Genomic DNA, 26,182 nt, shown 5'->3' on the forward strand with positions numbered 1-26,182 from the left:
TACAATCTTCCTAAAGTGAGTCATGAAGAAGTAGAAAAACTAAATAGACCCATAACCAGGGAGGAAATACAGACAACTATCAAACCTCCCCAAAAATAAAAGTCCAGGACCAGATGGCTATATATGTGAATGCTACCAAACATTTGAAGAGGATATGTTTCCTATCCTCCTCAAAGTCTTCCAAAAATTAGAAGAATAAGCAATAGTCCCTAACACATTTTATGAGGCCAATATAACTCTCATACCAAAACCTGGCAAAGACAACAGAAAAACAATCAAACAAACAAAAAACTAAAGACCAATACTGTTATAAATACAGATGCTAAAATCCTAAACAAAATACTAGCAAATCATCTACAACACATTAAGAACATAATACATCACGATCAAGTGGGATTCATGCCAGGAGCATAAGGTGGTTCAACATATGGAAATCAATCAACATAATAGACCACATCAATAAAACAAAGAACAAAAATCACAATCTTATCAATAGATGGAGAAAAGGCATTTGATAAGATGTAATATTCATTTATGTTTAAAACACTCAATAAAATGGGTATAGAGGGAAAGTACCTCAACATAATTAAGGCTATATATGACAAAACACCAGTTAATATCATATTAAATGGTAAAAAACTAAAGGCGTTTCTTGTAAAATCAGGAACAAGACAAAGCTGCTCACATTCTCTACTCTTATATCAACTTAGTTATGGAAGTTTTAGCCATAGCAATTAGACAAGAGAAAGAAATAAAAGGCATTCATATCAGGAAAGAAGTAAAGGTATCACTTTTTGTATGACATAATCTTGTATATGGAAAACCTCAAACTCTCCACAAAAAAAACCTCTTAGAAACAATAAACCAATACAGTAAAGTCACAGGATACAAAATCAATATACAAAAGTCTAGTGCTTTCCAATGCTGAAACATTGGAAAATAAGTTTTAAAAAAATAATGCCGGCCCTGGCCAGTTGGCCCAGTGGTAGAGCATTGGTCTGGCATGCAGGAGTCCCGGGTTCAATTCCCAGCCAGGGCACACAGGAGAAGCACCCATCTGCTTCTCCACCCCTCCCCCTCTCCTTCCTCTCTGTCTCTCTCTTCCCCTCCTGCAGCCAAGGCTCCATTGGAGCAAAGTTGGCCCAGGCGCTGAGGATGGCTCTATGGCCTCTGCCTCAGGCGCTAGAATGGCCCTGGTTGCAGCAGAGCAATGCCCCAGATGGGCAGAGCATCATCTCCTGGTGGGCATGCCGGGTGGATTCTGGTCGGGCGCATGCGGGAGTCTGTCTGACTGCCTCCCCGTTTCCAACTTCAGAAAAATACACACAAAAAAAATAATAATGCCTTTTACAGTTGCAACACACAGAAAAATAATAAAATAAAATACCTAGGAATAAATTTAACAAATGATGTAAAGAACCTATATACTGAAAACTACAAAACATTAATGAATTAAGTGAAAAAAAAACCCACAATGAAATTGAAAAATATTCCATATTCATGGATTGGAAGAATCAGTATTGTTAAAATGGCCATATTACCCAAAGCAATCTACAAATTTAATGCGATCTGATTTAAATCCCAACGTCATTTTTTAAAGAAATAGAACAAAAATCACCATGTTTGTAGGAAACCATAAAAAATTTCGAATAACCAAAGCAATCTTGAGGTAAAAGAATGAAGCCAGAGGTATCACATTACTCAACTTCAGATTATAGTATACAGCCACAATAATCAAAACGGCATGGTATTGGCAGAAAAACAGATATACAGACCAATGGTACATATTTGAGAGCCCAGAAATAAAACCACATATTTGTAGACAAATAATCTTCAACAAGGGATCCAAAAACATTCAATGGATAAAAGAAAGACTCTTCAATAAATAGTGCTGGGAAAATTGAAAAGCCACATACAAAAGAATGAAACTTGACTATAGTCTGTACCTCTGCACAAAAATTAATTAAAAATACATAAAAGACCTAAATATAAGATTGGAAGCAATAAATTACATAGAAAAAAATATAGGTACTAAACTGCTGGACCTTGGCTATACAGATCAATTTATAAATTTGACCCCAATTGCAAGAGAAATAAAGGTAAAAATAAATGAATGGTACTATATCAAACTAAAAAGCTTCTGCACAGCCAAAAAAAAACTGACAAGAAAACAAATAGGCAGTCAACTAAAAGGGATAAGATAATTGCTACCAATAGCTCCAATGAGAGTTTAATATCCAGAATATATAAAGAACTCACAAAGTTCGGCAACAAACAAGCCAACAATCCAATTTAAAAACTGGGAGGGGACCTGAACAAACACTTCTTCCCAGAAGACATGCAAATGGCCAACAGATATATAAAAAGATGCTCATCTTCACTAGCTATTAGAGAAATATAAATCTAAACTACAATGAGATATCACCTCACACCGGTTAGATGGGCTGTTATTAAAAAGACAGGTAATAACAAATCTTGGACAGGCTGTGGAGAAAAAGCAACCTTCATTCATTGCTGTTGGGAATGCAAACTAGTACAACCATTATGTAAGAAAATATGGTGGTTTCTCAAAAATTTTATAATAAACCTACCATATGACCCAGCAATCCCTCTACTGGGTATGTACCCCTAGAACTTGAAAAAACACTGGTACATAAAGACACATACATCCTGATGTTCTTTGCAATATTATTCACCATAGCCAAGACATGGAAACAACCAAAGTACCCTTTGATAGAGGATTGAATAAAGAAGAGATGGTATATCTACACAATAGAATACTACTCAGCCATAAGAAATGATGACATATTGCCATTTATGACAACATGGATGGACCTTGAGACCATTATACTGAGTGAAACAAGTAAATCATAAAAAGCTAAGAACTATATGATTTCACATATAGGTGGGATATAAAACAGATTCATGGTCAGAGACAAAAGTGAAGTGGTTAAGGACAGAGGGTGAGGGAAGTAAAGAGGGACACATATACAGTGATGCAAAATGATTTGATTTTGGGTGATGGGTACACTATATAATCAACAGTTTAATCACTTTAAAAATATTTATCTGAAATGTATGTACTCTTATTGATCAATGTCACCCCAATAAACTTAATTTTCTGTTTAAAGTTTAAGAAAATAAAAAAAATAGCCCTATTTTCCTTACCTTTTGATTCCTGCTACTATCCTCTTCCAATCTCTTATTTCTGGATTTCTGGATTCCTGGCTGACTTTCCTGCCTCTGGGCTCACCCCTTTTAAATTTACCCTGTAAGTCACTTCCCCAATCTGAAATTTTTCATTTTTGTGTCTGTACAATGTGGAAGCTGACTGACTGGTTGATTTCTGCAGTCCTTTACAAGCTCTAACATTCTAGACTAGCAATCTTTCTCAACAGTGTATTCTTACCACCTGCCATCGCCATGCCCTACACTGCCCTCTCTCATATAAATAGTTACTATGGCTCCATGCTCTTAGCACTGCCTTGCACAAGTCTTTCTTCCATATTTTTTCCAGTTTATTTATCCTAGTTACATCTACAGTTTAAAGGAATTTTACAGGCCATTCATGTTGGCCAATCCTGATCCATTGTCTCACTACCCTTCATAACACCCTTTAATTCGGTTGACAAGGCTGTACTTGAACCCATCCATTAATGGTAACAACTATCTCACAAGCCAGCCCTTTCCATTGTCAGATAGCTAGAGTTGTTACAAATTTCCTACCACAAATTGACACCAATTTGTCTGCCTTTATGGCACGCTAGTACTCAAGACTCCCTTCATTTTAATTTAAATATCTACCCCTCAAGTCTGGCATCACAAGTTCTCCATAACATGGCTCCTACCTTCTCTTCTAGCCTTAAATCCTGGGAACTTCTTTGTACTTCATCTAAACAAACAAACAAAACTGGCTAAAATTTACTGAACACTTACTAGATGTCATAAACTGTTCTTTTTAAAAAAATTATTAAGTAAATTAAATTTAACAGGGTGACATTGATCAACAGTGTAGATAGGTTTCAGGCAAATATTTCTATAGCATTTGAACTGTTGATTATGTTGTATACCCATCACCCCAAATCAAATAATTTCCATCACCATATATTTGTCCTTTTTTACTCACTTCCCCCCACTCTCTCTCCCACATACCCCTTCCCCTAGTAACCACTTCACTTTTATCTGTGCCCATAAGTTTCAGTTTTATGTCCCACCTATTTGTAAAATCATAACAGTTCTTAGCTTTTTCTAATTTACTTATTTCACTCAGTATAATGTTTTCCAGGCCATGTTGTCGTAAATGGAAATATGTCATCATTACTTATGACTGAGAAGTATTCCATTGTATATATAATATGTACCACATCTTCTTTATCAAGTCCTTTACAGAAGGACACTTTGGTTGTTCCCATGCCTTGGCCACCATGAAAAATGCTGTGATGAACATGGGATGCATGTGTCTTTACATACCAGTGTTTTTGAGGTTTGGGTGTTGATACCCAGTAGAGGAGTTGCTGGGTCATAAGTTAGTTCTATTCTTAATTTTTTGAGGAACTGCCATACTTTCCTCTATAATGGCCATACCAGTTTATATTCCCACCCCCAGTGAATGAGGGTTCCTTTTTCTCCACAGCCTCTCCAACAGTTGTTATTGCCTCTTGATAACAGCCAATCTAACAAGTGTGCTGTTAGAGAGAGGAAGGGAGAGAAAGAATCTGTTTCTGTATGTGCCCTAATTGGTGATCAAACTAACAACCTCTGTATATCTGGATGACTCTCTAACCAACCAAGCTTTCCAGCTGAGGCTAGAGAGCTATTTTGAAGGAAGAAAGAATGACAGCATGCAGTGATTGATCAGATATCGTGTATGAATAAGTCACTCCAAGATTTCAATGCTAGCTGAGTGGGAGGCAGGAAGTTGAAGACAGAACCTGTTTGGCAAGAGGAAGATAACAAGTTCCATTTTAGACATATTGGAATTTGAGATTTAAAAAAAAAAAAGAAAAATATCATTCAAGTAGAGACTGTCTATCAGACAGCTGAAGAGCCTAGAGCTTTGATGAAAAGGTTAAGGCAAGGGATTTGGGAGTCAGGAGATTTCATCATTGCTCTTTTTTGAGGGAAAGAGAGGAGGGGGAGAGAGAGAGACTGAAGAGAGGCAAACACAGCAAACAGAGGGGCTAAGCCTTGAGGGATATCCACAGGATGGGGATGAGAGAGGCAGTTGATTCAAAAAGGAGAATAAGTAAACAGTGAGAAAAGATAGAGAAACAACATAAGTCAGTGTCTATGCTGGCAGCAGGACTTTGAGAATGTCAGAATGGTAGACTGGAAGTAATACTAAGGACTGGTTAAATACTTAAATATAATAGGGATGTTTAAAAAATGAGGCAGCCATGTATATTCTGATAAAGATTTCCAGTATATGTAAGAAAAAAAAAAAGCAAGATGCAAAGGATTGTTTTAGTTTTAGTAGGTGCAAAGGCAAGATAAGGAATTTATATTCATATTTGCTTGTGTATGTACAACAATCTAGAAAGATATGTTAAAAAAAAAAACAAAAAAACAAAAAACCTCACTAAACCCAGTGAGGGTTGGTGAACCTGGATAGATGAGGGACAAGGACAATCAGCACACTATTCTCCATCTACCTTTTCATATTAACTGGCTTTTGACCCACATGAACATGTTACCTATTAAACAATTTATAATATAAAATAATTGTGCAGAGAAGACAAGAAAGATAATGACAACAAAAAACCCAGTAAATTTGGCCCTCAGGAAGACCTCATTGGAAGCCAGATTGGAGAGGATCAAGGAATACATAGGCTGCAAGGAAACAGACACTGAGCATACATATATACAAGCATACAGTACACACCAATATATGATGGGTACAGTATCATTGGAAGGGTACACAAGGGATTGGTAATAGTGGTCGCCTCTGAGTAGAGAAATTAGTGATAAACACTTGTCTGTTTACATAATTTTAATTTTGTTCCATGAGCACTTATCACCTATACCTAAAACAACAATTTAAACAAATATTGTTAGAAAAAGAAGGAAGGAAGGGAAGGAGAGAAAGAGAGAGAAAGACCATTCTGCATTTAACAAAATTTGATAGCAAAGAGGGCATGTGAGAAGGGTATGCTTTTAAGGGGCCAAGATGGTCAAGTTTGGTTTTATTGTTTTATTGTGTTCCACCACATTCCAGTTTGAGAGGCAGCAGGGACATTGGGAAGAACAGGCACTCTAAAATCCAATAAGCTACATTTTGAATACCAGGTCTGCTACTTACTAGTCCAATGAATTTTGGAAAGTCACTTAACCCACTTAGACTCAATTTCTGCACCTGAGAATTAGAGATACTACTAAATATTTTTCATACATTATATTACTTAATTCTGAGAGTCTGATCTGCATATTTAATAATTTCCCAGGAAAGCTTGGGAATGACTAGTCAGTGTGAACCACTTTTCTCCAATGCTATGACACAAGAACGTCGCCACCGGAATAGTTAATATTGGCATTGGAAAGAGATCATGAGGTACAAAAAGGGGGGTCTTTTAAACAAAATTTTAAAGTATAGTGGAACAAGCATAGAATTTTGGGTCAGGCAGACCTGGGTTCAAATCTACCACTTACTGGCTTTGTTACTTTGAGAATATTGTTTGGTTTCTCTAAGCCTCATTGTTTTTTCATCTGTAAAATAGAAATGCCATCACTCAATTTATAGTAGTGATGAAAAATTAGAGATTACACATATAAAATACCCAGGGCATAATTGGCATTTGATTAATGGTAACTTTGATCATCCCCAGCCTACAGTTAAGCCTCCTAAGCACACGAAAGCAGCGATGCTAATTTCCTACTTTGCACTTCCATTCTCTTGCTTCTTCTAAATAGGCCTCAAAAATAAAAGCACATTGGTGATCCCTTTGATTTTTCAAGCACCTATGAGGTCAAAGAATTCCCTCCTGCCCTTTGAACTTTCAATTCATTCTCAAATGATTTACTGGCTGTCTAGTCTCCAAATGACCATGTTAACAGTCATGTCCTTCCTCTCTGAAGCTCTGTCCCTTTGATAACAACAGTGTCCCTGATGAAGTTTACCATTACCACACTCTAGGAGCATGCTTTCAATACCAATTTTTCAACTTTAGAAGGGTCTTAATGGGAACAGAAATAAGGAGAAAGTTAACATTGTCTGTTCTCCCACCAATATCTGCAGAGGCTAAATCATCTCCTCTAAGAGTTTATCAAATAGTCTGAACTCCTTTCAAACTTATTATATGATCCTGATAAGAACAAAGACTTCCCAGGGTCCTTTTTGAGGCCTGTTATTAAAAGTTTGCTACAGTAAGACCAACTCTTCAACAGTAGTCTGAATGGGAACAGACTAAGAGAAGCCCCAACAGTGTGTCTTTTAAATTGTTGCAGTACTACCACTACAAGTTTCAATCTGTTCTTTTTAGTGCCCTGACATAACCTAATTGACTTCCTCAGAGTCAGTTAGCCACCAATTAGATTCAACATCATTAAGAAGAAGAACAGAGATGGTTCTTTCTGGCCTTTCTCCATGTTCTCAGCTTTGAATAAAATAGTGAGAAAAGGAATGTAATGGTCAAATAATGAGAACACTTAAGGCACCGGGTATAAATACCAGACGGTGACTCACATCCAAGGCTAGTCAGACAGAACACGTTAAAGCTTGCTTAAGAAAAAGTGAACTCACACACACACACACACACACAATGTTCACATAAAGCTACTTCCTTTCAGCTGAAGCAGTAAAAACACTTGAGTCAGGCAGAAACTCACACTATTCCCTCCCTGAACACATAGCAACAAGACGGGTGGCTGCTGTTTTAAGAGTCTCATGGCAACCATTCACAACAGCAAGGGGAATACTGTAACCATCAGCCAGAAGGCTTTTCCAACATACAAGCCTCAGGAACACAGTTAACACACAGGAGCTGCAAGAACAAGGAACCCAACTCTTGCAAACCAAACTCCAGGCAGCTCTGGGACAAGCAGGTAACCAACCCCATCCTCCACTGTGATTATCTATCTCCCCTCTCACCCTGGGTTGCATCTGGGATCTCATCTTCTACCAACACCATTATTTCCTTCTATGTGTTCCCTCTGTCCGTAGCTCACATGTGTGTATCATTCAAGGTTCACTTCACTTACTAGGTATCCAGAAAGACTTGAAAACTTGTCTAATATATCCAGTTCTTCAATCATATACTTTTTCTAATTTGGGATTGGGAGTGGAAAGGCAAAAGAGACCATTTATTAAGTACAGAACTTTTGCTTGACTCCAGTCAATCATTATGGGGAATCCATTCTGTGCTCTTTGCTAAGGATGATAAAGATAGCCATTGTCTGCTAGGATATTTTTGTCCAGTAAGCCAGACACAAGACAGCCAAAGTACCCAAAGATTTATACTGGAAAATCAGAACTTCAGCATTCTGAAAGAGGAGTGATTATTTCCATCAGGAGCCAATTGAGATGATACCCTTGAGGCTTAGAGCTAGAGTTTGAAAGTTAGGCCCAATTGGGTGGGGCAGAGAAGAAAAAGAAGCCCTTCCAAGTATGCTGTGAGAAGCCCAGCCACTCAAAAAAACATCAGGATGGGAAATTTGGAGGCCAGATTTGCCTAGGTATATTTGGGGGGCAGAAAGAAAATCATTCTGCCTGAAAACCCAGGTCCTGGAAGAAGTTCTAGAAAGTAAAACTAGAGCCAGATGGAGAATGGTCCATACACCAGGCCAAAGTAGTTTGAGCTCTACACTACAGGTAGCAGAGAGCCACTCAATAATTTTAAGTGGGAGTGGAGGGGATGATCAAAGAAAGGGAAAGCAATGAGGAGGCCACTACAGTGGTGTAGTTGTTCCAGAAGGAGGCTTCTTCCTGCCTGTCTCAGCTCTCACAAGATCCTCCTACAAAGCTGCCCTCTGTTTGAGCTCACTATCTCAGAGCTCATTACTTTGAATCTCTTTTAAGTTGAGTGAAATATCAATGACATTTTTTATTCTGCATGAGACTTCTAATGTTGTACTACAATGGTCAGAGACTTAAAAAAAAATAGAAGCTTCATCCAAATCTTCCAGTTTAGAAGAGAGGCACTATGATACATCATTTCCATTTCTGTAATAGCATCAGTTGGCTTGGCCCCGGGGGGTCACTGGTCTTTTCTAAGATCCCAACAGAGGAGCAAGAGGGGGAAGAGAAAGGGGGAGAGAAAGAAAAGGGGGAGAAAGGGAGAGAGAAAAAGAGAGAGAGAGAGAAAGTGGGACAGAAGGAGACAGGGAGAGAGGGAAAGAGAGAAAGGGAGAGAAATGCCAGCACAGGGCAAAACCTGATTGTCAAGTGCTTTTCTGGGGCCTGTTCCAGATCACTGTCACTTACAGGGTTAGACTAGAGCTCAGCCTTAAATTAGAGCTCCAACCTACAAGCCAGGATGAGAGGTGTAAGGGCCCCACCTGGGTCTTAGCAGTGGGAATTAACTCTCCCTGATCCTTAATTCTTTTGGCTTTTATTAGTGGCTGGAAGGGGAGAGGGATGTAACCCGAACCCTAATGCAGCTGAGAAGGGCTAAGAGCCAAAACCTTCTTTAAGCAGACAGTATGTGCAGAGCCTAAGCAGGTTTCAGAACACAGCACATTTCTCCAGCCAAAGGCACGGGGAAGCATGAAAATTACTTATTTAACCCTTTACATCCAGAGGGGGACCATAACATCCTCCCATCAGGCAGGGCTCACATAGCAGACAGAAGTTAGCAAGCTGGTTCTTGTAAAAGCCAGAGCATTCAGGTAGTCTTTTCACAAAAATACCCCCAGCAGCTAGATATTCAAATCAATTTCGAACATAAATTACAAGCTCTTTCACCTTGTCAAAGAGAAGAGTTAGGAAAAAGAACCGAAGTGCTAATGAGCCTTTGAGCAAGAAGTGAGTTTAGCAACAAGTAGGCTAGGGAGGGAGTGAATAGACTAAATCCCTTTATTTTTAAAAATTTTAAATTCATTGTGTTGACACGGTTTCAAGTATCCTACTCAATATAACACACTCACTTGCTGCATTGCCCCCCATGCCCCATGCAAAGTCTCTTTCCATTCCCATTTCACCCCCTTTGCTCCCCTGCTCCTCCCCCCACCCCCTTCTTCCTCTGGGACTTGCTACCCTATTATCTGTATCTATGTGTTATGTGTATATAATTTGGCTAATCCTTTCACCTACTTTGATCCCATGACCTCATCACCCTTCCCTCTGACAGCTGTCCATCTGTTCCTTATGACCCTGCCTCTGTTTGGAGTTTGTTCCTCAGTTTATTGTGTTCATTAGATTCCACATTTAAGTGAAATCATATAATATTTGTTTTTCTTTGCCTGGCTTATTTCACTTAGAATAATAATGTCCAGGTCCATCCATGCCATTGCAAAAGATAAGATTTCCTTCTTTTTCGTGGCTCCATAGTATTCCATTGTGTATATGTATGTATATGTACCACTGCTTTTTTTTTTTATCAATTAGTACACTATTGGACACTTAGGCTGTTTCTAGATCTTGGTTATTGTAAACAATGCTGCAATAAACATGGGGGTGCATATCTTCTTTTGAATCAGTGATTTGGGATTCTTAGGATATATTCCTAAAAGTGGGATGGCTAGGTCATAAGGCAGTTTCATTTTTAATTTTTTGAGGAAACTCCATACTGTTTTCCACAGTGGCTGCACCAGTCTGCATTCCCACCAGCAGTGTACTAGAGTCCCCTTTTCTCCACACCCTCACCAGCACTTGTTGTTTGATGATTTGTTGATGGCAGCCATTCTGACAGTGTGACTTGGTATCTAATTGTGGTTTTACTTTGCATTTCTCCCATTAGTGACTGAGCATTTTCTCATATGCCTATTGGCCATCTGTATGTCTCTTTGAAGAAGTGTTTTTCAGGTCCCTTGCCCATTTTTTAATTGGACTGTTTAACCTTCCTGTTGCTGAGTTTTAGAAGTTCTTTATAAATTTTGGTTATTAACCTCTTATCAGATGTATCAACGAATATGTTCTCCCATTGAGTGGTTTGTCTTTTTATTTTGTTAATGTTGTCTTTTGCTGTGCAAAAGCTTTTTAGTTTGATGTAGTTCCATTTGTTTATTGTGTTCTTTACTTTATTTGCCAACAGAGATATATCAGCAAAAATGTTGCTACAAGAGATGTCTGAGACTCTTCCGCCTATGTTTTCTTCCAAAATTTTTATGGTTTCATGACTTACATTTAAGTCTTTTATCCATTTCGAGTTTGTTTTTGTGAATAGTGTAAGTTGGTGGTATAGTTTCATTTTTTTTCATGTACCTATCCAATTTTCACAACACCATTTATTAAAGAGACTGTCTTGACTCCATTGTATAATCTTACCTCCATTGCCAAATATTAATTAACTGTAAATGTGTGGATTTATTTCTGGGTTCTCTGTTCTGTTCCATTGATCTGTATTCCTGTTCTTATGCCAGTACCAGGCTGTTTTGATTACAATGGCCTTGTAGTATATCTTGATATTAGGAAGTATGACACCTCCCACTTGGTTCTTCATTTTCTATATTGCCGAGGTTATTTGGGTCCTTTTTTAGTTTCAGATAAGTTTTTAAATATTTGTTTTAGATCTATGAAGTATGCCATTGGTATTTTAACAGGAATTGCATTGAATCTCTAGATTGCTTTGGGTAGTATAGACATTTTAATGATGTTAATTACTCCTATACACTTCTACTTGTTTGTATCTTCCTCAACTTTTTTTCAATGTCTTATAATTTTCCAAGTACAAATCCTTTACATCCTTGTTTAAATTAATTCCTAGGTATATTATATTTTTGTTGTAACAGTGAAAGGGACTGTTTCCTTAATTTCTCTGACAATTTATTTTTGGTGTATAAAAATGCCACTGAATTCTGATTAATTTTATATCCTGCCACCTTGACAAATTCATTTTTCAGGTCTAGTAGTTTTTTGGCTGAGATTTTAGGGTTTTCTATGTATAGTATCATGTCATCAGTAAATAATGAGTTTTACTTCTTCTTTTCCAATTTGGATGCCTTTTATTTCTTCTTGGCTGATTGCTGTGACTAGGACTTACAGAACTATGTTGAATAAGAGTGGTGAGAGGGGGCACCCCTGCCTTGTTCCTGATCTTAAGGAGATTGATTTCCATTTTTGCACATTGAATATGATGTTGGCTGTCAGTTTGTCATATATGACCTTAATTTTATTTTCAGAAAATTAATTTTAAAAGAGTGTCATTTGTCAATAAGAGTATACATAAGTTTCAGGTAAACATCTCCACATCATTTGAACTGTTGGTTGTGTGGTGTGCCCATCACCCAAAGTCAAATCACTCTCCATCACTGCATACTTGTCCCTCTTCACTCCCCTTCTCCACTCCTCTCCCATATTTTCCTCCCCTTGGTAACCTCTTCACTTTTATCTATGTCCATGAGTCTCAGTTTTATATCCCACTTATGTGTGAAATCATATAGTTCTTAGCTTTTTCTGATTTACTTATTTCACTGGATATAATTTTCTCAAGGTCCATCCATGTTGTCATAAATGGCAATAAATCATCATTTCTCATGGCTGAGTAGTACAGTATTCCATTGTATATATGTTCCACATCTTCTTTATCCAATCCTCTTTTGAAGGTCACTTGGTTGTTTTCATGTCTTGGCCACTGAGAATAATGCTGCAAGGAACATGGAAGTACATGTGTTTGTACATAGAGATATTTTAGAGATTTTGGGATATATGTCCAGTAGAGGGATTGCTGGCTCATATTGTAGTTCTATTCTTAGTTTTTCTGAGAAACTACCATACTTTCTTCCATAATGGCTATACCAGTTTACATTTCCACCAGCAGAAAATGAGGGTTCCTTTTTCTCCACAACCTCTCCAATATTTATTATTCCCTGTATTGTTGATAATAGCCAATCTAACAGGTGTGAGTAGTAGCTCATTGTTGTTTTGACTTGCATTTCTCGAAGAGTTAGTGAAGATGAGTATTCTTTCCTATATCTATCTGTTGGCCATTTGTATGTCTTCTTGGGAAAAGTGTGTGTTCGGGTCCTTCCTCTCCCCATTTTTAATTGGATTGTTTGCTTTTTTTGTTGCTGAGCTTTGTGAGTTCTTTATTTTATTTATTTATTTATTTTGTGTCTTAACCCTTATCAGAGCTGTAGTGTGCAAATATCATCTCCTTTTGGTTGGCTGCCTTTTTGTTCTGTTGTCAGTTTTTTTTTTTTTGCTGTGCAGAAGCCTTTTAGTTTCATATAGTCCCTAGTTCCTATTTTCTTATGTGTATTTTATTCCTTCAGATCTTATATTTAGGTCTTTAATCCATTTTGAAATAATTTTTGTACAGGGGAACAAACTGTAGTAAAGTTTCATTCTTTTGCACGTGGCTTTCCAATTTTCCCAGCACCATTTATTGAAGAGTCTTTTTTTTTTTTTTTTTGACAGAGAGACAGAGAGAGGGACAGATAGGGACAAACAGGAAGGTAGAGAGATGATAAGCATCAATTATTGTGGCACCTTAGTTGTTCATTGATTGCTTTCTCACATGTGCCTTGACGGGGGGCGCTATAGCAGAGTGAGTGACTCCCTGCTCAAGCCAGCGACCTTGGGCTCAAGCTGGTGAACCTTGCTCAAACCAGATGAGCCCAAGCTCAAGCCGGTGACCTTGGGGTTTCGAACCTGGGTTCTCCACATCCAAATCCGATGCTCTATCCACTGCAACACCGCCTAGTCAGGGTGAAGAGTCTTTCTTTACTCCATTCTGTGTTTTTGGCTTGTAAAACATTATTTGTCCATATATATGTGGTTTTATTTCTAGGCTTTCAATTCTGTTTCATTGATCTGTATATGTGATGTATCATTTTTTTTATTATTGTATTTGATCTACTAGTATTTTGTTTAGGAATTTTGTAACTGCATTCATTAGTTATTGGTCTGCAGTTTTCTTTTTCTGTGTTGTTCTTCCTAGGTTTTGATATTAGGGTTATATTGACCTCATAAAATGTTTTAGGGAGTATTGCCTCTTCTATTTTTTTGGAAGACTTTGAGGATAGGTACTAAATCTTCTTTAAAGGTTTAGTAGAATTCAATAGTGTAGCCATCTGGTCCTGGACATTTATTTTGCAGGATGTTTTTAATAGTTCTATTTTCTACCTGCTTATGGGTCTATTTGGATTTTCCACTTCTTTGTGACTCATTCTAAGAATATTGTATAATTCTAAGGTCTTACTCATTTTTTTCACATTAATAAATTTGGTGGCATATGATCTTTCATACTATTCTAGTATGATCTTTGTTATATCTATGATGTCTGTGGTAATTTCTCCTCTTTCATTTCGGATTTTGTTTATATGAGTCTTTTTTTTCCTTAGTGAGTCTAGCCACGGGTTTGTCAATTTTATCGATCTTTCCAAAGAACCAGCTCTTTGCTTATTGTTTTTTTCTATAGTTTTTTTGTTCTTTTATTTAGTTCTGCTCTAATTTTGACTATATTCTTTCTTGTGCAGATCTTGGGCTTCCTTTGTTCTATTTTTTCTAGTTCTATCAATGTGATGTACGTTATTTACTAGGAATCTCTCTTATTTCTTGATACAATCTGTAGTGATATAAACTTCCCTCTTATTACTACTTTCACTGCATCCCAGAAATTTTGATATGTCATTGTCATTCTCATTTGTCTGTATACATCCTTTGAACTCTGCTTTATTTCTTCTTTAACCCAGTCATTTTTTTTAGAATTATCTTGTTTAATTCCCATATATTTGTGGGGTTTTTTACTTGCTTTTTTTCAGGGAGTTCTAATTTCAAGTCTTTATGTTCAGAAAATATACTTGGTATGATTTCAATCTTCTTGAATTTGTTGAAGCTTGTTTTGTAGCCCAATATATGGTCTATCCTTGAGATTATTCCAAGCACACTGGAAAAAAATGTATAACCTGATGTTCTAGGATATGTACTGTAGTGTCTATTATGTCCATTTGGTCTAGTCCAGGGGTCCCCAAACTTTTTACACAGAGGGCCAGTTCACTGTCCCTCAGACCGTTGGAGAGCCGGACTATAAAAAAAAAAAACAATTATGAACAAATCCCTATGCACACTGCACATATCTTATTTTAAAGTAAAAAAACAAAACAGGAACAAATACAATATTTAAAATAAAGAACAAGTAAATTTAAATCAACAAACTGACCAATATTTCAATGGGAACTATGCTCCTCTCACTGACCACCAATGAAAGAGGTGCCCCTTCTGGAAGTGCGGCGGGGGCCGGATAAATGGCCTCAGGGGGCCGCATGTGGCCCGTGGGCCGTAGTTTGGGGACCCCTGGTCTAGTCTGTTGTTTAAGGCCAATATTTTTCTATTTATTTGTGTTTAAGGCCAATATTTTTCTATTTATTTTCTGTTTGGGTGATCTATCTAAAGCCATCAGTGGTGTGTTGAGTTCTCTAAGTATGACTTTGTTTCTGTCTGTTTCTATTTTTAGATCAGTTAATATGTTTCCTATATATTTTGTTGTTCCCTGAATCAATGCATATATATTACAAAGTGTTATGTCTTGATACAATGTCCCCTTTATCATTATGAAATGTCCATCTTTGTCTCCTGTTACCTTTGATGTCTTGAAATCAGCATTTTTAGATATGGGTATGGCTATACCTGCTTTTCTTTGGTTATTGTTTGCTTGGAGAACCATTTTCCAATTTTTCACTTTAAATTTACTTTTGTCCTTGCAGCCTAGATGTGTCTCTTGAAGGCAGCATATGGTTGTGTTTTGCTTTTTGATCAAGTCTGCTACTCTGTGCCTCTTTATTGGTGAGGTATGTTCATTCATATTTAAGGTAATTATTGAGGCTTGAGGTTTCCCTATAGCCATTTATGTTTTGTTTTCGGGAAGTTCTGTGTCATATTTGGTTTTTGTCTTTTGTGTTTCTGTCAGTTGTTTTTGTTTGTTTTTTTTGTTTATTTGTTTGTTTGGGGGGGCAGTGTTTCATACTTCTTTCTCCTGTTTCTTCTTTTTTTAAGCTCTGTATTTTAGTAGTGGCTTTTTCTTGGGTGGTTACCATTAGTTTATTAAGAGAAAAAATTTCATACGTGCAAGAGTCCTTTTCTTTTGAGTGTTTCTGCACTTCATTCTCCTTTGCTAATGCAGATCTTTATCATCTCTTCATTTATGCTATTGTTGTCACACATTATCCTTGTTTTTATTGTAACCTTGTTGGAAATTTTAGATGAGTTTTGTTTTGTTTTGTTGTTTGTTTCAGATTGAATATCCTACTTGAGTGTTTCCTGCAGTGGGGGTTTTCTGCTGATAAATTCTCTATGTCTGCAAAGTTTTAATTTCTCCTTCATATTTGAAGGATAACTTTGATGGATATAGTATTTATGGTAATTAATTCCTCTCTTTCAGTACTTTTAATGTTTGAGTCCACTTTATTCTAGCTTGTAGAGTTCTTCTGAGAAGTCTGATGGTATCATCATGGGCCTTCCTTTATATGTTAACTTCTTCTTTTCCCGAGATGCCTTGAGGATTCTTTCTTTGTTATTGATTTTTGACAATTTTATTATGATGCATATCTTGAATAATGTCTGTTTGGGTTGAGGTAACTCAATGTTCTGTTTATTTCTTGGAATCGAAGCTCTAACTTTTTTCATAGGCTTGGGAAAGTCTCATCAATTATTTGTTTGAATGGGCCCTCAATTCCCTTCTCCTTCTTTTCTTCTGCTGATGTACCCATTATTCTTATATTGGTCTTTCTGATAGACACAGATAGTTCTTGTAGAGATCTCTCAATTTTATTTAATTTGTGAGTCTCTCCCTTACTCTCTTTGTAGAATACCTGTTGCCTGTCTTCAATGTCACTGATTCTCTCTTCTCTCTGACTTGTTCTTTTAGCTAAACTTGCTATCTAATTTTTCAATTTATGAGTGGAGTAACTCATCTCGGTTTGGTTCTTTTTTAAAGTTTGAATCTCCTTGGTGAAGTATTCAATTTGTTCATAAATTTGTTTTTCTAGCTCACAAAATTGGCTATCAGTATTTTCTCATATCTCATTGAGTATTTCCAGAACTTCAATTCTGAATTCTTTATCATTTAACTCCCCAATTTCCAAGTGATTGAGAATGCTTCTGAAGATTTTTCATTTTCTTTATGAACTATGTATATTTCTTGTGTAGTCATGGTATTCTATTTCTTCTTTCTTGGTGGCATTTGAGAGTGGTATTTTTAAGAACTCTAACAAAAAACCACTAAGAAATTAAATATAAAAATTGAAAAACTAAAATGAAAAATATATGAATTTTAGAATTATTTTAATTACTAGTAAATAAGAAAAAAACATAAAAACTAAGAAAAACAAAAAACACAGAACACCCACAAAAAAGAAATATAAATATTAAAGAAAGTGAAATTCAAATAGAAAAAGAGAAAGAAAAAATAAAAAAATCAATTTTGAGAGGTACTGTTTTCTTCCAGTTGGTGGCACTGCATTACAAAATTTATCTCTGTGATATAAATGGTTTGACCTCTGCTGAGTTGTTGTTCTTGCAATGATGTAGGCAGGGCTACAGTGCCTTAGTGGGTGGGGTATGTTGTGAGGGCTTTAGGGCTTTATGGCATTAGCAATGGCGATCTCAGGTCTCCAGAACACTCCTCCTCACATCTTAACAGACCAGGGGACCACACACAAAGCAGTTCTGTTCTTTAGGGGAAAGCATGTCTCTGGAGAGTTAGCTGTGGGGTGTCTCTCCCACTCTCTGTACCCACAATATGAGGGTGGCAGATCTAGATAGCTCGGGGGCTGCACTTTGGTTTTCTCTGTCTCTGCACTGAGTATGGGCTGTGGGCAGATTGTGAGAACATTGGCCACAACCACTCTTTCTGCCACCACTTTGGTTTAGTATCTCCCCCACCGCCCCTCAATCTCTCCACTCCTCCTGGCTGAAGTAGATCCAGTCACTCTGGGCTTCTTTTCAACTCCTGTCTGGAGTCCCTGCAGGTGAAAACGTGGACAGTCCCGGCCTCTCCTGAGTCAATGGCAAGTGTGTTTTATCTCCCTTTTCAACCCTTCTTACCTTTAGTCCAGTTGGTACATGGGTTTTCCAGGCAAGCCTGTGAGCCCAGTGTTACTTTTTACATATTCTTTTTTAATATATTCTTTTATATTTTATTGCTTCACTGCATTATAGTTGTTCAATTTGTTGAAATTTCAAGGGGAGAGATCAGGAGTATCTTTTATGCCATCATATACTGACATCATCTGCCTATATGACCTTTACTATGTTGAGTTATATTCCTTTTATTCCCACTTTGCTGAGAGGTTTTATCATAGATTTTAGCAAATTCTTTTTCTGTATCTATTCATATTATCATGTGATTTTTATCCTTCATTTTGTTTATGTGATGAATCACCCTTATTGATTTGTGAATATTGTACCAACCTTGCCTCCCCAGAATAAATCCCACTTGATTAATATATTGCTGGATTCAGGTTACTAATACAGTGGTCCCTCGTCTATCATGCAGGTTAGTTCCCAGAACCCTCCATGATAAGCAAAAATCCACGAAGTAGCAACTTTATATTTATTTTATTATATATATAATAACATATATATAATAATATATATATTAAGGCTTTATAAACCCTCCCCACACTCTTATAAACCTTTCCCACACTGTTATTAAACTTTCCCACACTTATTTTGGTTATTTTACCACAAAAATAATTACAATAATAAATATATATAAGTAGCTACATACCACAAAATCCCATGAGATAGCAAAAAATCTGCAATACAGAGAGACCACAAAAAGTGAACCACAATATGGTGAGAGACAACTGTATTTTGTTGAGTATTTTTGCATCTATATTCATCAGGAATATTAGCCTACAGTTTTCTTTCTTTGTAGTGTCTTTATCTGGTTTTGGAATTAGCTTATGTTTGTCTCATGAAATGTGCTTGGAAGTCTTCTCTCCAAGTTTTTGGAATAGCTTGAGAAGGACAGGTGATTATTCTTCTTTCAATATTTGGTAAAATTGGCCTGTAAAGCATCTGGTCCAGGACTTGTTTGCTGGGAGTTTTTTGATAACAGTTTCAATTTCACTTGTTGTAATTGGTCTGCTCAGGTTTTCTGATTCTTCCAGATTCAGATTTAGAAAATTTGATGTTTTTAAAAACTTATCCATTTTGCCTAGGTTGTCCTTTTTTTTTTTTTCTGCATAGAGATCTTCATAGTATTTTCTTATATCACTTGTATTTCTATGATGTCAGCTTTTACATCTCTTTCATTTCTAATTTTATTTATTTGGGTCTCCTCTCTTCATTTTTTTTTTTTTGTTGATGAGTCTGGTTAAAGGTTTGTCAATCTTACTTGCCTTTCAAAGAACAGCTCTTGGTTTCATTGATCTTTTGTATTCTTTTTTAGCCTCTACGTCATTTATTTCCCCTCTGATCTTTATTATTTCCTTCATTCTACTTCCTCTGGGCTTAATTTCTTGTTGTTGTTGTTTTCTAGTTCTTCTAGGTGTGAGATTATATCGCACATTTGAACCTTTCTTGCTTCTTACATTATGCCTGTAATGCTATGAACTTTCCTCTCAGGCGAAGTTCACTGAGAACTTATGCTTTCACTATGTCCCATAGATTTTGGGTTACACGTTCATTTTCTTTGGTTTCAAGGAACTTTTTTATTTCTTCCTTGATCTCATTGTTAACCCATTCATTACTTAATAACATGTTATTTAGCCTCCAAGTGTTTGAATATTTTTCAATTTTTCTATTGTTATTGGTTTCTATTCTTATGCCATTGTGGTCATAGAAGATGCTTGATATGATTTCAATTTTCTTAAATTTATTGAGACTTGTTTTGTGTCCTAACATGTGGTCTGTCCTAGAAAATGTACCATGAACATATGAAAAGAATGTATATTCCGATGCTTTGTGGTGAAATGTTCTGAGGATATCAATTAAGGCCAGTTGATCTAGTGTGTCACTTAAGACCTCTGTTTCTTTGTTGATTTTCTGTCTGTAGGATCTATCCAAAAATATGGAATTCTTCATGAACTTGCATTTTATATTTGTACAGGAGCCATGCTAATCTTCTCTGTATCATTCCAATTTTATATATGTGCTGCTGAAGCGAGCACTAGACTAAATCCCATAGCACCAGCATCTTTACAATATTCTGAATGTTAGTTTTTCAGCATGCAAAAAAGCAAATGATGTTATGAAAAGAATTAATGGGTCTAAAAAGCAAATCTAAAATGAATGGGGGGTAGGAGAGGGATTTCTGGGCCCTTCCACACATGAAGTTAACCTTTTCTGCAAATTACATGTAAGTATGCAAAGCATCAGGCCTACGATTTAGGTCAGATAATCACTTCAAATGTGCAAAAAGTCTCTTAATAATAAAGCAATATTTTCCATCCAAATCTGCAGTAAATAAATTTGTGAAGTAAATCTCGATTCCCTTCTTATTTTAATATAAAAATCAAGATGAGTTTGATAAGGACACCACTGAAGGCAATTCAGTAATACTTGTAAGTTTTACAGTGCTTTTTCAAAGGTCACACTTAAGAACCAATACTATTGTAGAAATATTAACAATAATATTCACAAATTAATAATACTACACCATGCAGAGAGTATCAAACTGCTAACAAAAAAAACTCAATACAGACTTGAAGCTTCAGTGGTTTAAGGTTTGCTTTCCAAGCCTCCACATTGTGTTTTTCATATAGAGAAAACAATTTTTAAACGTCTTGGCAAGTCAACTGAGGATATTTTTCACAACCTACAATATTTTAACATTTCAAGCATCATGTCTGAAGTTTGGCCTTTTGTCAGTTTCTTCTACTTTTGTTTGATTTTTGGACTTTCTCATCACTTGAAAGTACTAAGTTAAACAGAAAGAACTTCAGCCAGTAACACCTGAGGTGACTAGGCATCCTGCAAATTTTAGGGGACAGAAAGACCAAGCTCTGGCCAGAAAGGACAAGTAAATAACAATGTAGGCCTGTTACAATGTATTTTGGGCAGAATATTGTCTCGCAATTAGCTAACTTTCACAACAATCAGAAGATTAATAAATTGGCTATGTTAACCATTATATTCTTAAAATAATGATTTGTTATTTTAACTGATCAGTGGCCTTAAATAAACAAATTTTTTTTGAAATGCCTATGGGACTTAAGTTGATTGTCTTACAGACACCTCAGTCTCAAAAGATCCAAAACTAAACTAAATAAAACTGATTAGTGTTCCCATTCCCTATCACCACTTAGAACCTTCTAGGTTAGAAATAACTGGATTTGCCTTAACTCCTGCTTCTCCTTCATTTCTTCAAATCCAAATATTATGTATTACCACTGACCTCTGGCAACTTGCTAATGTATAATGGTCAGCACATTGCCAAGATGACAGATTCCCTCAGAATATACTCCTTTAATCAGGTCTCTCCTCATGGAAGTACTTATGTGGCTGATACTGTGCTAGAGGTTTTATTTTTAATACATTAACTCTAATCCTCCCAAACAACAAAATTGTTACCTATTCCCAACCTGAAGCCATTCTATAGCCCAGTTTTTTTGATTCTTCAAAATAACCAGCTTACACCCTGGCCAGTTGGCTCAGTGGTAGAGTGGCGGCCCAGTGTGGAGATGTCCCAGATTCGATTCCCAGTCAGGGCATAAAGAAGAAGTGTCCATCTGCTTCTCCACTCTATCCTCTCTCACTTTTCTCTCTCTCTTCCCCTCCTGCAGCTATAGCTCAATTGGAGCAAGTTGGCCCCGAGTGCTGAGGCTGGCTCCATGTCCTCTGCCTCAGGTACTAAGAAGAGCTCAGTTGTTAAACAATGTAGCAATACCCCAGATGGACAGGGCCTTGCCCCCTAGTGGGCTTGCTGGGTAGATCCTGGTCAGGATGCATGTAGGAGTCTGTCTCTCTGCCTCCCCTCCTATCACTGATCAGTTAAAACAACAAATGATTATTTTACGAATATAATGGTTAACATAGACAATTTATTAATCTGCTGATTGTTATGAAAGTTAGCTAATTGCTAGACAATCTTTTGTCCCAATATATATTTATATAATAAATAACCAGCTCACATCATTCATCTTTATATGCCATTACTCTGCAACTATCAAGCAGAAGTAGAGATCCATTGTTTTATTTATCCAGCCACACAAGTAGTATGACTTGAGCAAGTATGACCTAACCTCCTTATGCCTCAATTTATCATCTATAAAATGGGGTTAATAAATGAGTTTATATATATTAAAATAGAAAAAGAGTGCCTGCCTCATGACACACACCACTATGAAAATAGTTGTTAGAAAACAAGTAAAAATTACAGGCACTCAATGAGCTCAGTGAATAAATTAAGTGAGTAAATGAACAAACAATACTCCCCTGATCTTGGCAAGCTCATGCTAGTAGTCCATTCTCAGTGGGGTAAACCAAATGGTCTCAGTCTCTTGTCTGTGTCTTTAGGACATGCAGCATTTTCACTAGCTGGAATGAATGCTTTTCTTTTTCACTACCTATATCTTACCTATCCCTCAAGGCATAACTCCAATTTTCCCTTTTCCAAAAAAGCTTCCCAATCACATCAACCTATAATAATATCACTTCTCACTGAATAAATGTTGCTCTTAGATTCTACTCCATGATTTCAGAACTTCGAGGTTTGTTTTCTGGGTTTGCAGTAGTGCCTCTCTTCACCAAAACTACCACTTCCAGGGAACAGGGCTGTTATGATGGCTATCTCTTGAGTTCTCTAGTTTAGAGTTAGGCACTTTACAAAGTACTCAACAAATATGTGTTGAGTGATAGGCTGACTGATTGATTGATTGATTGATTGATTGATTGGAGGCTTAATTGAGAGCTCTTAGATAGGAGACAAACTAGGGTTAGCATACCTTTCAAATTGCTGGCTGTTCAGACATTAGCCAGAAATTATGTCTGGTCTTGCAACTTGTGACAGCAACAGACATCACATTAAAGGTGTCCTGCCATTTCAAATGATTTGGTAACTTCAGAAACTTCATTTCTTAAGTTCAAAATTATCTTGAGAAAATTGCTGTTTAATCAGTGACGCCTGCAAAATGCCTTTTCTTTCTTTCTTAAATCATACACACACACACATCAAGTATTTACATGAGATGAAGGATAAAATCAATCTACCTCCCTTCTAGAAAAATGTACAACTTTTATTATTTTCATTTTGAAAATGAGGAAATTGAGACTCAGGGAGGAAAGTTACTTGTCCAAAGACACATGAATAATAATTGACAAAGCAAATACTGAACTTCAGGTCTTTTGAATTCAAGCTCATCCCCCTTATCCTGATTTGAGATTTAAAACAAAACAATTAAAAAAAATCCTTCCTTAGATCCTGACCCCTGAGGGGCATGGGCATATTGATAATATTACCAGTTTTTGCACTAAATTATAATTCTCTCATTTCTCACTTCTTTCCTACTGCCCCTGCCCTCACTTCTTACCCAGTTTTTTTTTTTCTTTCACCCACGAAAACAGAGCACTATAGAAAAAGACTGGGATTTGAAATCAGACAGAAGGACATTTGAATGTCAGCTCTACCATTTACTCTGTGATCTAGAGTCTGTTACTTAACTTTTCTTGAACCTCAGTCGCTTCATCTGCACAATGGGGGCATTGATATCTACCTCAAAGAGTTACTGTAAAAATTAAATGAGAATACATGTAAAGCACCTAGAAGCAGGTCCAAAACCTCTTCTATCCTACTATATCTAGGCCATGAGCACAATTTGGGTTCAAGAGGCTTCTGAGATCCAACCAAACTACATTGCCTCTACCCAGTAAAGTATATCTACCTAAGTGGGGTATCCAGGACCTTGTCTCATCCACTTTTCAGCCTAATGTCTTGATACTTAATTGCAAATTTTAATTAACACAGAGCTCCAAACTCACATTTAAGTCCTCCAAAGAGCATGACAGTCAAAACTGGATACTTACTCATACCTGAGACTCCAAGATGTGCAGCATTCACCATCTCAGTAAGATAAGATGCCATCAAAAGCTGCCTACCTACAGAAATTTTCACAGGCGCTTTTACTTATATCAAATACAAACAAAAAGAAATGGAAAACAGCAAGTTAGCCCAACAAAGCCAAGGCTTTAGCATGTCATCTTCTCATTAGCCAAGATGGGGCTGCAGCCTGTGAGACTCTAACCTATTTCCAGAATAACTAGTTGAACCAGAATTACTCTCAGCTCTACCTCATGTCACCCCAACCCCCTCCCCCAAAAGAAAAAATCAATTTCTGATGGACTGTGAAAGGCAGAATAGGAAAACCATTCAAAAGTTTCCTGCCAGAGGCTCAGGAAGAGAGACAAACATACAGCTGGGAATCTGTTGAGTGGCATTAGGGTGAGAAGCAGAAGACACCACAAAGGGTCTGTCCATCACTGGGCTTAACCCTTGATCCTGTCAAATTAGTCCCACCTTCCACATTCCTTACAAATGTAACATTAAAAGACTTGAGTGAAAGTTAACAGACCGTGCCACATGCCATCCCTGAGAACATACCAGGAAACAGCCACTTCTGGAAAGATAGGAAGTAGTAGCGGGGAGAAAAGCAATGCACTGTAAGAGCTGCCTGCTGCCAGTCAACCTTCACACTTCCATAGCCTTGACAAAGCAAGATTCCTGGAGCCCTCAGTGACCCATCAATAAAGCAGAAACTTACCCCATTGAGAGTCTGAGAAGAAACAATAGGAGGGTACAGAGAAGTGAAGTAACATGCCAGGATTACTCAGCAAGGTGAAAAGATGGTGTCAGGAATGTTACAAAGGTCTTGTCCTCCAGTAAAGCAGAATAGAAAGAGACACAGCATGAGGAAAATTTCCCCCTAATCCAGCTATTAATTTGCTGAGTGCTTTGAATTATTATCAACCTTAATTCTGTGAGCTTCTCTTACCCCTCACCAGAAGCATGGCTGAGCCAAGAGGGACTAAGCTGGTACAGCAGACTAGAAGGGGCCACTGTGACCAAAGTAGAGAAAACGTTGGGTTCTGGACAGAGGACAGGGCAGCCAATGAATGAAAAAAGTGTCAATGACACGTGAATGAGACAGTCCAAAATGTAGGCCTCAAGCAATTGGTGCTCATGGGTGGGGGCTGGGAATCAAAGACCAGATATGAAAGAAGGGCAGCTTGGATGCATGGAAAATGTGTTCCCCTTGCTGTTAGGCAGTTCTCACTCTGTGACATAACATAGTCACAGACTCACACTGTAAGAGAGGGGGTGAAGGTGAAGTCAAAGGGGAGGGGTTAGTTACTTTAAGAAACTGAGTCATCTTGACCCTTGCAACTTCATTGTCAAGCCAGGATAGCTATGTGCCCAAGTAAACATGCCAGTGTGATGTGAGGAAGAACAGATCATCCTTTGCAAAACTAATGCCTAAGATGATCTTTCCATTTGGCCTATTTACACTGGATGGGGCAAAGGGGTATAAGAAACAAACTTCTACCCTATCCTTCTACTCCAACATAATCTTTAGCCAGGAAAAAGAATATCTCAATGTATTCATTAATGTCTTAATTGAAGTCTATTTAAAGAGGGGTATTTCAGGGAAATACCATAAAATAAAATATTGGTTCCACAGAAGTTGAAAGTGATCTAGGTTCCAAAATAAACAATATAAAAGGGTCAATTGCTGATAACAAGATAACTCAGTTCAAGATAACCTAGAGTTGTTTCATAAAGAAATTTAACCAGCCCTGGCTGGTTGGCTCAGCAGTAGAGCGTCGGCCTAGCGTGCGGAGGACCCGGGTTCGATTCCCGGCCAGGGCACACAGAAGAATCGCCCATTTGCTTCTCCACCCCTCCACTGCGCCTTCCTCTCTGTCTCTCTCTTCCCCTCCTGCAGCCAAGGCTCCATTGGAGCAAAGATGGCCCGGGTGCTGGGGATGGCTCTGTGGTCTCTGTCTCAGGCGCTAGAGTGGCTCTGGTCTCAACATGGCGATGCCCAGGATGGGCAGAGCATCGCCCCCCTGGTGGGCAGAGCGTTGCCCCATGGTGGGCGTGCCGGGTGGATCCCGGTCGGGCGCATGCGGGAGTCTGTCTGACTGTCTCTC

The 26,182-nt window shown here is 37.5% G+C and overlaps 1 protein-coding gene and 1 non-coding gene across 2 annotated transcripts in view; both read right to left on the reverse strand.

Annotated features, from left to right (window-relative positions):
• Positions 1 to 26,182, reverse strand: part of SHROOM4 (shroom family member 4) — a 284,416-nt gene that overhangs the window by 250,363 nt on the left and 7,871 nt on the right. The gene's annotated exons all lie outside the window — the stretch shown is intronic.
• LOC136317963 (U6 spliceosomal RNA) lies at positions 20,100 to 20,205 on the reverse strand. Its single transcript, XR_010727951.1, has one exon. It is a non-coding gene; the product is annotated as a U6 spliceosomal RNA (small nuclear RNA).

The sequence above is a fragment of the Saccopteryx bilineata genome, chromosome X, assembly GCF_036850765.1.
Source record: "Saccopteryx bilineata isolate mSacBil1 chromosome X, mSacBil1_pri_phased_curated, whole genome shotgun sequence".
Classification (NCBI taxonomy): Eukaryota; Metazoa; Chordata; class Mammalia; order Chiroptera; family Emballonuridae; genus Saccopteryx; species Saccopteryx bilineata.